Source organism: Tribolium castaneum, chromosome 11, assembly GCF_031307605.1.
Source record: "Tribolium castaneum strain GA2 chromosome 11, icTriCast1.1, whole genome shotgun sequence".
Taxonomy (NCBI): Eukaryota; Metazoa; Arthropoda; class Insecta; order Coleoptera; family Tenebrionidae; genus Tribolium; species Tribolium castaneum.
The window spans coordinates 3566184-3578587 of NC_087404.1; the positions used below are offsets into that span (position 1 = coordinate 3566184).

General features: G+C 32.8%; 1 long non-coding RNA gene across 2 annotated transcripts; it reads right to left on the reverse strand.

The window, feature by feature from the left end:
* Window positions 1–2950: 2950 nt before the first annotated feature.
* LOC135267298 (uncharacterized) lies at window positions 2951–8745 on the reverse strand. 2 transcript variants are annotated; one of them, XR_010335719.1, is made up of 3 exons: window positions 8678–8745; window positions 6404–7780; window positions 2951–6344 (listed from the first exon to the last, which is right to left on the reverse strand). It is a non-coding gene; the product is annotated as an uncharacterized LOC135267298 (long non-coding RNA). The 2 variants fall into 2 exon arrangements; XR_010335718.1 differs by lacking the exon at window positions 8678–8745 and having other exon boundaries at window positions 6404–8051.
* Window positions 8746–12404: the final 3659 nt, after the last annotated feature.

A 12404-nucleotide genomic window follows, 5' to 3' on the forward strand; every position in this document is an offset into this window, starting at 1 on the left:
GTTCGTTTTTCTTATTTATTGAAATCGGTTTTAAACCAGTAGTCCCATGTCTGGTATTATTGTATTTTTTTATTATGTCAGGTAAAATGTTTATCCAGTTGTAGTGACCTTGCACCGAAAATTCTTTATACATCATTCCCTTGATTGTTCGATTCACGCGCTCGACAACACTACTTTTTAAATTCGAATAAGAACTGTAGTGATTAATTTTGTATTTATTCATTAATTGTTGAAAATGTTTATTGTAAAACTCCTTTCCCAGATCTGTTTGAATGTTTTTAGGAACGTTACGTCGAGTTTTTAAAATTTCACTCATTGCATTTACAACACTTAAAGCCGACTTATTCTTTAATGGAACAGCCCATACAAATTTAGAAAAAACATTGATAACCATTAAGATATACTTAAAGCCTTTATTGACGCGTGAATATGGTATCATTTCAACCAGATCGAGTTGCAATAAATCATTTAAACCTTTCACTATCACACGTCGTCTTTTAAAGTTCACTCTCGCCGGTGCATGTAGTTCATTAACAACTTGACGCTTAATATTTAAATCACTACGCTTCATGGTGGATTGGTACTTTTAAAACTATTTCTATATATATCGGTTTAGCTTCTGATGTTTTGGGTCCATATTTAAATGATAGTTTGTCACCTTCACGTAAAATTTGACCAATTAAATTCGTAGTTTGTTTCGAATTAATTAATGCAATCCACCCGCTCGATGGATTACCATTTACAGACGTAATCGTTGCTTCTTTTAATGGGAAAATATAATTCGTACCAATATTAAATAATACAAAAAGTTTTTTAGCTGGATCCAGTGTCCCAAAGAGTGAGATTGTGGTATATGAGAAAGATTTGACACGTTGTAAAGTTGTCCGAATTCTGTGTTCACTAATGTGTTCACCAAATTTATCTAATGTCATATTCTTGTCTATTGAATGAATAAAGTATGTAGAAATACTAACTATAAAATATAATGTGTTTGCAATATATACAAGTCGTCTCTAAATTATTAACGAATTATTTTCGATTCACGCAATTCTGTTATGATGCGATTGATTTCATTCATATGATTATTATTACCAGCTACTGTCGATGATAATAAAAGACGTAGTCTATTTACGAGTGTGTTGGGATTTTTGTAGGGAACAAATTCTAAATTTTTATCTGTTAAAGCCAATGTGCGAAGAATACTACCACCCTTAACTCTTTTTGATATTGGTTGGATACTACTTGTCGGAGTTGATTGTTCATGACCTTGAGTCTGCAATCGTTGTATTGCAGGTATGTTGCGAAGTCGCGGATACTGTTTACGTGCTGGTGGTACGAGAATTGAAAGACTACTACTGCGGCTTCGTTGCTGGACAGGAGTCGATTGACCTTGATCTGCATCAAGGCTTTCTTCAGTATCACTGTAAAATGGCGGCGACTGAGATGCACGGTGTTCCTGAAGCGGTTGTGGCTGTCTCGAGAAATGTCGAATAATTGTTTTATATTTGTTCCCTACATTACCCAGAATTTGTGCATTTGGTTTATAGTTTTTTCTGTCTGCATTGGTTCGAATGACAATATTTCGATAAGTTTCTAAATCTGATTGAGTATAATTAGTTGGATTTTTTTTAAATAATAATTCATACAATCCAGGTGTATCAGGATAAGCTACATTTTGAACGATTACATGATCGTCTTTGAAATCAATTTCAGAATTGCCAATAAAAAATTTATTTGCCTCGGTTCCATGTCTCACACCATATTGATGATCAAATTTGTTTTCTGTGTCAATAATCATATCTTCAATGTACTGTCGAGGTAAACCGGTCCATTGTTTAAGAAAATGGCGAAATGCATCGGTTTTTGACAAATTTATTAATGTTTCTTGCAACTTTCCAATGGTCACATTCCTGAGTGATTCTCCCTCCTCTCTGGGTGTGCTAGCAGCCGCATGTTGTCGCATTAAACTGAATCGTGGATCGAGCGATGTAGTACTACGGCTTGTAGTCGTTGACTCAAAAAGTCGCTTCGCCTCCGGTTGCTTGATCTCATGATGAATTGATATTTTTTCCTGTTTTGGGACAACTTCGCGTTCATGTTTAATTTCAGAAATTAAACTTTTTATTGGATCAGTTAGAGGTTGAATATGGGTTGCGAAACGTCTTTGCGAACTTGCAATGTGTGAAGATAATGATCGTACTTTTTGTTTAACGTGTCGTCTTGCCTTATCCAGCTCTAAAGCTGAACGTTTATCCATGTCGATCGTCGACTAATAAATAAATCTTTGACAAACATTTACATTTATATTTTAATGAACTGATCAAAACCGTTACGATAACGCCCATTGTCTTGTTCAGCATCCTTATCAATAGTAACAAATCCATACGGTTTTTGCCAACACTGTGAACACATTTTCTGAAAGGTTTCAAATGACATATCTGTACCAACGTGATCATTAAAAATATGTTTTAAATTTAATACATCCTGAGGAAAGATAATTATGAAATTAGCATTATCACGAATTAATTGTTTCTGAATGGAAGAATACGTTTGGCTAATAAATATACAATCGATATTATAATGCCTACCAAAGCAAAAATAATCACGTATTATATTTTGGTTACAAGTGACTACATCATCAAATATTATTATGGAATAGGGTTTGATTTCTTTAGGAGGAGGAATTTCGGCACCATCTTCATATTCATAGTAACCGACTTTATCGAGAGGTGCCAGAACCGATTTTAAAAATTGATATTTTGGTTGTTGTAGGGTTTTTGAAAATAAGTAAATGTCTGTGAAGCGTAATCCATTTGGATGCAGCAAGAGACTTAATATCACATTTGTTTTTCCACATCCAGAACGTCCAACCACTAGTCCTCTTTTTACACTATTATTGAATAAAGTATTATGTTTAGGAAACTGTTGATAGGGTACACAAACTGAATAGTCGTGGTTAGAAATTTTTAATAAATCTTTTTGTTGCACAAGTTTCATTGTTGACTTACAGAATACAAATAAAAATACTTTACACATTACATCAATTATAAATACATAATAATAATAATAATAAATACGTAGTATAAATAAATGGTTACATATCGTTACATATCTACAATAAGGTAAAATTCAATCAGTGGGTTCCACATATTTTTGCAATTCTCTAATTAGAGAATCTAAATTTCGATCTCTATCAATATCGTAATGTCCCCAGGCTAATGTATCAATTGAATTACCTAAAATGTATCGTTTATCATCGAAATTAGACAGTGCTATTTTATTCCTTAATTCGGTATACATATTATGTAAATAAGATTTGAAAACGTTCATAACACAGAAAACTGATGAAGATGAAGGATTTGTTGCAATTGCCCGATATTGTAACAGTGTTAGAGATTTATCAATTACATGTTTACTTACACCTTTAGCCTTTTTAATTAAATCATTCACTGTTTGCACACAATATGCTTTGGCACCGGTGCCATAAAGAAGTACAATTGGTACACCAGCATACTCATCTTTCATTTTACCGATAATAGACACAGTTTTAGGAATATCATGAATATTATTCTCGGGATAATTTGAAGTATCAAACCGATCGATATTCTGTTTAATATCATTATATACGTTTTCCGTATAAATTTCTAAAATTAATGAATCCGTATCCGTATACAAAAGCTGTACATTATTTCCATACTTAACTTTAAGGAAATTATAAAAAAAGTCATACATTAAAGTTTTTGAAATTTCCAATATACTGAATCCTACATAAATAGGTTTATCATACGTTACTTGAACTTTATTCATTTCTATTGCAACTAAATTTTCAGTAAAAATAGAACAATTTTTAAATTGTGGTTTGGCTATCCATGTCTCTGCTCCATACTTGTGACCGTTTTTTTTCCAATGTGTAGCCAGTTTAATATCTACCCGATTATCGACATTTTCCATGGTTTTTCCATACACGCTATTATTCATGAGTTTAAATAAATCTTTTTCAAACTTATTTTTAGTCTGATTTCGTAATTTCGTATTTAAATCAATATATGGTTTGAGCCATGACGATTGATTGAATTTTAGTACTCTATGAATTTTTGTCAATTCTAGTCCATTTTGTAGAGCTTGTTTTAAATTTCGATAGTGTATTATGTAGTTTGTTTTAGCACATAGATTTGGAATGAGTTTCGCACATTTTCCGTTTGGTGGAATTAAATTTTCAGGTAGAAATGGCATATCATTATGAGAGTTGTGTAAATGATAAGGATAAGAGATATCTACTTCAAGGACATAACCTTCAGGTGTGGTATCAGTCAAATCCATAATACTAAGTGAATTAATTTCGTCTTGCGTTAACCAAGTAAATCCACCTAAAGGGAGTACTTCACTCATAGCCCAACCATAGAGATTTGTTGCATCGAGATATAAAATGTATGATGTCGGTTTCGAAGGATCATAATTTGGAAGAAATTTATTATTTGCTTGAGCCGCTCGTTTAACACATGTACTAACTCCCCCACGAATCCCTTTTTTGAAAAAATGTAACATATCTATATCAGTCAATAATTCTAATTTTACATGGGTAAATTTAAGCATAGCATTCCAACTAAGAGATGGTGCTGTCACGTAATGTGCTGGATCAAGTTCATAATGCTTAAGGCACATGTTTCGAAAATTCTCAAAGACATCAGCTAATAGTAAAATATCACTTTTTAAATAGAGATCAGAATATTCGCCTAGAGTCTGACAATGGAATGTATTCCATACGGTATTAGCTCGTTGATAATCATCTTCAGAAATATGCTCATCGCGAAGTTTATCGTAAAAATCAATTTTTTGTGGTAATTCCGTGAGATCTAATTTAGAAAAATCATCGATAAATGAATATGGAAAAACCCCTTTCTGTCTAATTAACTGAAATTCTCTGTCAACGGGAAAGTATCGTTTTACTTCCATACATTGAGCATCATCCAAGGCTGCTGCCAGTTTTTCTAATGAACATGCCAAAAACTGAAAACTATCTATAAAACGCAAGTGTAAGTGCTCCTTGACTATTCGATTGTTTGAATTTAGATATTCGCCTACACAAATTTTTTTCGAAAATGTAATATATTTCTCTTTAGTTTTACCAAGGATATTAATTTCACTTTCTTCAAGGGCCAACTCTTTAATGAATAAGTGACTATCATAATTTGTTAAATTATGAAATACTATCGGAATAAAATTTGGAATTTGAAAATTCAAGTTACAATTACTGTGCGCGGCGGACCTATAACGACCCGTTAAATGACAGTGATCTTTTACTTTAATATCATTCTGTTGAAAAGGTTTTTGACAAATATGACATTCCGTTGCTGTAAGATAATCAAACTCTTCTTGAATAGTTAATGGAAGCATTGGTTGTACAATACTTAAATACTTTTTATAAATCTCTATCAAATCTATTTCTAATGCTGTAATAAAGTCAACCACAGATGACTGTCCTCGAAAACTTTGGAATTTAGATAATTGATCGTTATATGAACATTTAATGTAATATGCACATGAATATGGTTGATGGAGAAAAGTTTTTATCGAAAATGATTGATTTGGATTTGGTGCAACTGTACTCATAGGTTTCAATAAACATTCGAAATCAGCATAAACAATAAATGGGATAGTCATTTTATGATGATAATTTTGAAATTCTAATACATTAGCGGGAACATTATAACCAAATCTATTTGTTATTAATTCATTATTTGGGATTCTAGCATAAAGTTTTCCACAATCAGTCGAAGAATGTCTATCTAATAAAGCTTGGGTTGTGAAATATTGTAGACATCCATCACAGAAAAATTTTGAATGATGATGTTTTGAGAGTTGGGAAGATACTAAACGTGGCAAATTAGTTATTGTACAGTAATGTTGATTACCATCGTTATCACTCAACAATAATAAATTTATGTGTACCGGTTTCTTAAAGTTTGTAAAATATAATGGTCCCACAATTTCAAATTTTACCTTATTGTTTACATAAAGTAATTCAAGTCCGTAAACATTAAGAGAGACATTATTTTGACTTTCAAATTTTGCAATACTATCCAGTTTTACAGGAAATTCAATACCTTGGAAATTAAAAAGTGTCGACCAATGTGGATATGAACTGGGTAAATGTTCTGGTCCCATAGGTAGACACACTGCTGCTACGACACTCCAACCAAAACAATGAATATCCTGATTTTGAACATTAACTATTGCCCTCTTCATTTTCACGCTTGGCGGTAGTGGGATATACGATGAAGCTTTCAATGGATTGTAATAGTTTACATTTAATTCTAAATGTAAAATTTTCACAAGTGTCCAGCCTAAAACACAGAAGCAAAAAAATAATTGTATTATATAGATTTTTACAATATATAACTACCTGAATCTCGTTCCAAAAAATCCATCATTTTTTGACTAATAACTTCTTGAAAGTCATGCAACATATTCCTAATATTCGTGCCTAAAGTGACAATTCTGTTAGTAGTATTGAAAGATTTTACATCAAATATATTTTTTGACTCAATGGTATACAATCCAAATAATTCCAAATTAATTTTGATTGTACTAAATTTTTCAATTTGTGAAACAATAAGTCCAAGTAATTTATTGTGAATTTTATCCATAAATTCATTTAAATCGATATAATCGCCCTCATCACAAATCCTATATGAAGCGATGCGTGATTTAAATGCACTGCTGAGTGCAAACACCCCATCCTCCAAGGGAGTACTTTGACAATTATTTCTATGCTGTCTACTTCTCTCATGAGCCGTAATAAGCTTTGGAGCAATTTCTTGATTACATGTAACGCACATATAATTGTTGCTAGCTAGAAAAGAAAAATAATTGAAAATAGAGTACCTATTAGTTAAAACTTACCAGTTGAATGACATATTTTCTGTTTTTTGGCGGCCGGTCCTCCATTTTCCTGTTTTTTGACCACTTGACAATAGAGCTTTTCATGGCGTAGTCGTGATTGACGGGTTGTAAATTGTTTATTACAGTTTTCACAGTGATGCATTTTCTTATGAAAATATGAAATAATAAATTAAACAGGTTACTAATAAAGTTTAATTATAAATTTGCTGCCTTCTGTTACTATCTTTGAAAGACTTTTATTTATACTATATAAATATATATTTTTTTTGTGTTCAAAGATAGGTATCCAGCAAGACCTCGAGGAGGAGCAGCATGCTTGCCATCGTGTTGTAGGTAGTATGATGTTAAAATTTGGAAAATCGCGTCCGAATTAAATGTACTTGATATGAGTGTAGGACGGAAATAGGATTTATTAATATTAAAAATTAATATTAACATCATTAATATTAATATTAATATTATAATTATTAGTAATTAATATTAATGGGGACTTTCGCGCACGTCTACGAGGCTTTCTAGGGCGCCGACTCCTCCTTGATCGTGAGTGAGGGGGAGTGGGTGGAATGATGTTGTCGTCGTCGTCATTGTCTTCGTTTTCGACATCAACGTCTCCACCCTCCACCCTATTCTCAACTCTATTATTTATTTGCCCTAGAATGGGTGACAATTGAGAGGGTTGAATGATGTCATTTTCAACATCCATCTCTTCACCCTGCCTCCTCTCTTCAACCCACGGCTCTGCCAGTGCGTCAATGACATTTTGAGTAATAATACTCATCGGATCGAACGTTGCAGGAGGCTGAGGGAGTGGTGGTGTGATGATGTTAAGTTCCACATCAACCTCGGATCCAGATGGTTGTTGTATGTCATTGACGCCCTGTGATAATATCATGGGTGACGGTGGTGGTGATGGTGACCGAATGATGTTATTTTCGGCCTCTACCACCACCAATCTCTCTGGCAGAACATCATTTTCCTCAATAATCGGTGAATTGGGTTGAGGGGGATGTTCAACGTTACCATTGATAACGTTTTCCACCTCAACCCAAGGCTCCGATAAAGCGTCAATGATGTCCTGCGATATTATCATAGGGGGTTGAGTTAATACCGCGGGTGCCGCTTCAGGAGATGTTGGTGTAACGGGGCGGGTAAACACTGGCTCAACGAAGGGGCTTTGTGGTGGACTGGGAGAGATTGGGGGTTCTTCCACCACCACCATATCATTATCAAATACATTTAACTCATCGGTAACCGAATTATTGATGGGACAAGTTCCTTCATCCACAACCGGATTGGACGCCGCCTCGTCTTCGTTAATAAACTGGTCTATTAAGGTCAACGAGATGTCGTCCGAATAATCATTTTCAATACCATGTTGAGCCAGGTATTGCGTGAATGGTAAAGAAAACGATAATTCACTATCAGGTTGTGATGAAGGAGTAACCATAGAATCATCATCCTCATCAACGATTTGAACAATGTTAGCAACAGCGTGATTAGCTAATTGCTTCTCTTTCACACTTAACTGACTACATTCAATCACATCCTCTTCAAGACAATCTTCCCTCAAAGATTGACTTAAAGACGACTTGGCAAATTGTTCAAATTGTGTCTCATCATTTTTGATTAATTTTGAATTAGCAGGTCTAATAATTACATCAGAAACGATATTGATTCTAGGTTTATCCCTATTAAAACCACTACGGTTTTGATAGGGATTTGCAACTTTTCCCTTCAATACTTTAAATAATAACTTGGATGACTGGTTACTTACAGTTGTCCTAGTTGAGGGACCGGGACACTGAGAACACTCGTCACCATGAGAACATGGTTTAAAATGAGCAAAATAATTTGAACACATTATTTCGTACACAGACTACCTGTACAACACAGAATGAATTTCTGCATGCACTCCTTGCAATTTTATAAATTGTTGAAAGCTCCCGTCAAGGTCAACTTCTTACTGCAACTACATTGGTGTATTCCATCAAGGTTAACATATAGACACAAAAAATGTAAAAAGAAGACCTATGTAGACAGGATGGAGTGTAACCGCCTGTTTCAAGGACATCGTTAACCTGTTTAATTTATTGAACAAATGAGAAAAATCACTCATATCCACTGCAATAATCAACTCTTTTTTATAAATGAAATGAATTTTTTGGGTGGTGTACAAGGGGATTATTGAAAGTGTAAGGGAGTGGTAAATATTATGAAAAAAATACAAATGTTTATAAATTTATAACATTTATTTATAAATACTACAATTAATTAATTCAATTAATATTCCATTTCATTACAAAAAATATTTTTTGAAGAGTTTGTATTTTCAAAGTTGCTTCTCGATGATTGTTGATAATCATTATTAGTATTATGGGATAAAGATGAATCAAAATAATTCCCATTTCCGCAATCAAAACTCCTCCAAGAATATTCACGATGTGGAAGACATCTTCGTAAATGTCGTCGAAGATGTTTTACTTTCAGGCGATGTCCTGGATTATTACGACACGTTATCCAACTCTCTTGATCCATGATTACTAATAGACTGATGAGTTGAGATTATTTACACAATGTTTTGTACACTTTTAACGAAATGTTTGTTTTAAAAAAAATACGTTATGTAGACTGCAATATGCGTTATCGTTTAGATGGTACATGCATTTAACTTTATCGGCGTGTAATGTTGGTTGTTGTGGAAATTCAATAACTTGTTTATGTGTATATTTTTTCAAAAATTCGGCTTTTTCTTTTCCTTTTACGTAAATTTTGTCAACATCCTTCAACACATTGTTTATAACTTGTACGTGCTTCCAATATGGAATATGTCCCATATTCCAGTCAATACAATGATAATTCTTCATTAACCATTTTACTTGTTTTTCATCTTGAGGATTCAAAAGTTGTGAAGGGAAAGGGGGTTGAAAAACATAGTGTGCGAGTTTGTCTCCTCTTAAAGCAGCCAGTTCTTTAACTATAAACTTTTTTCCAATTTTGTAACCTTGAACGTCTATAATCACTTCGTTCTCCATTACTATTAATATAAATTTAGACTTGTTTTACAGATTTTGTCAACGGTGTATATGTAAAGACTCGGTCACTAATGACTAATGCATATGCGGTGGTTCCATCACTTATACCGGTGTCTGTATCAAATTCAATTCTCAGTGCAATAGACTGTGTTTGTAAACCAGTTTTTTGCATCGAACAATCAATTATGATTAGTGGATAACTGTCGAAAAACTGTGTAGGTGTAATGTGTGTTTCTTTTTTATCTGTATAATAGTATCGGGATCTAAAGTTTGTAAACATTTCATATAATATACCGAAATGGTGTTTTTTATATGAAATATTTAAATTTTCATACGGATATCGTTCATTATTTAGAAATACTCTCATATTGGTTATATCGCCTCTATCAAATTTACTCATATTTTTATCAAGTTGTCCTTCTCTATTGCTTTGAAGGCCAAAGATAATATAACGAGGTGTTTCAAATTTTGTAGAGATTTTCACAGGCCAACTACACTTTGTAGTATTTGGAAAGAGTGGCAGCGAATGAAGTTCCCAGCTTCTGTACGGTACTGCAATTTCTTTATCTTTTTCAATGGTTTTTGTCAATTTAACCTCTTCCTTTAAACCGGGCACAATATGTGGAACTAGCCATACAATTTTATCAATTACAACTCGTGCTTTCTCATTTGTTGCACAAATTAATGCATTGACATCACTATTACTACGAATTAATATTAACTCTTGCGGTATGTTTAGCATTATATTTTTATAATCTTCTGCAAATCCTAATAGTCGATTTAATGGGATACATGCTTGAAAATATCCATCTATAGGTTTAGTGGCTTCTTCATTTAGATCCCAACCAGACATTGTTAATTTCAGACTTTCACTTTGATTTAATGATGCCAGATTTTTCATAGTTGTTGTAATACCTGGCTTTGTGTTTGTATCTACAGTTACTCCACTTACTTCATACCGTATTTCACTAAACAAAAAAGCGACACCATTATTTACAAACTTGGTTTCTGTTGCTGGTACAGTTTTATTGGTTGTAGCGTCGGTTTTAACCAATTGTCCCTCAATTAAAATTAAACTATCACATGGTAGTGTACACAAATCTTCTTGTAAAGGAATTCGAATTTCATCCGTGTTTTCATATCTGGCTGTATATGCCTCATGACTTTGAAATTTGTAACCTACCACACCTTCATCCCACTCAATACCCTTCTCAATATCGAACATTTTTTATGTGTATAATTCAAATCCTAATGATTTTAGAAACAGTTTATTTTTATTACTTAATTGTTGCACGTTTCGTTTCGTACTAACTGTTTTTCTACACTTTTGTTGCTTTTTATATGAGTCAGTTCTAAAACTAATACCCATTTTCTTCTTTCTTCTGCAAATGTAATCCAACTGTTACAGTCTCTTGTTGAAAATTGACCAACTTTTCATCTTGATCTATTATTTTAAGTGTAATATTTCTGATAGTTTTAACACTAATGGGTAGGTAAATCACATGATCTGGTGACTGTACTATTTTAAATCCAGGTGGAACGTTTGGAAAAAATTGATAAATTATGTGTACAGGTTCTCCATTTTTAAAACTTCCAATTGTAATATTACATTCAATCATAATCGAATTGAGTTTCATTATGTCTGCAATATTATCCGAATCTTTTCCAATATTTTTTGGAACTATTTGACTATTAAATCCCAACACTGGTCCGATAGTATTTGGTTTGGTAAAGTCAACATCTTTTGTTGCTTTGATATGTGTATGTAATGTATTATTGTTTGCAGTAATAGATAAGAGGTCATTACTGAATTGTTTTTCAATTACATGTTGTAAATAGTTGTTTATATCGGTTAATTGATAACAACCGGTCGGTATTTTAAATTCGACATCCCCGAAAAAGAATTTATTATTTTCTTCATCAATATTCGGTATACTGTTGTAGACTTCAAAATTTGTAACACCCAGTTCATAGACACCATCACTAACATCAATCGGTGGATTAAAGTCAGCACTTAGTATCGCTGATTTTCCTGTTAATACAAACAGCATCTTTGATTCGACTAAACTTATAATTTGCATGTGTGTCTATATAAAAACTTTAAACATAATTGTCCACAATTATATGAACCCATTTTCTGATATCCATCATAATTGTATGTAATGTTATTACCATCATTATCACTTTTGAAATAATTTATAATCTCTGTTGGAGGTTTTAAATTGCCCATACTATCAAAGTATAATATATTATTTTTATTTTTTACATATGCTGTCCAATGAGTTCCACTATTTTTTTCTTCATCTAAATTTATAATTCCTGTTTCATTTTTATGTATAATTTTCGGTAATTTATTACGCATATATACACCTCTAAAATTTGGAATTTGTAATAGTCGAGCAAACTTTATTATTTCAATATTAGTGAGGGCGTGACGTGGTAATTTTACTGGGAGTTTTTTTTCTGATA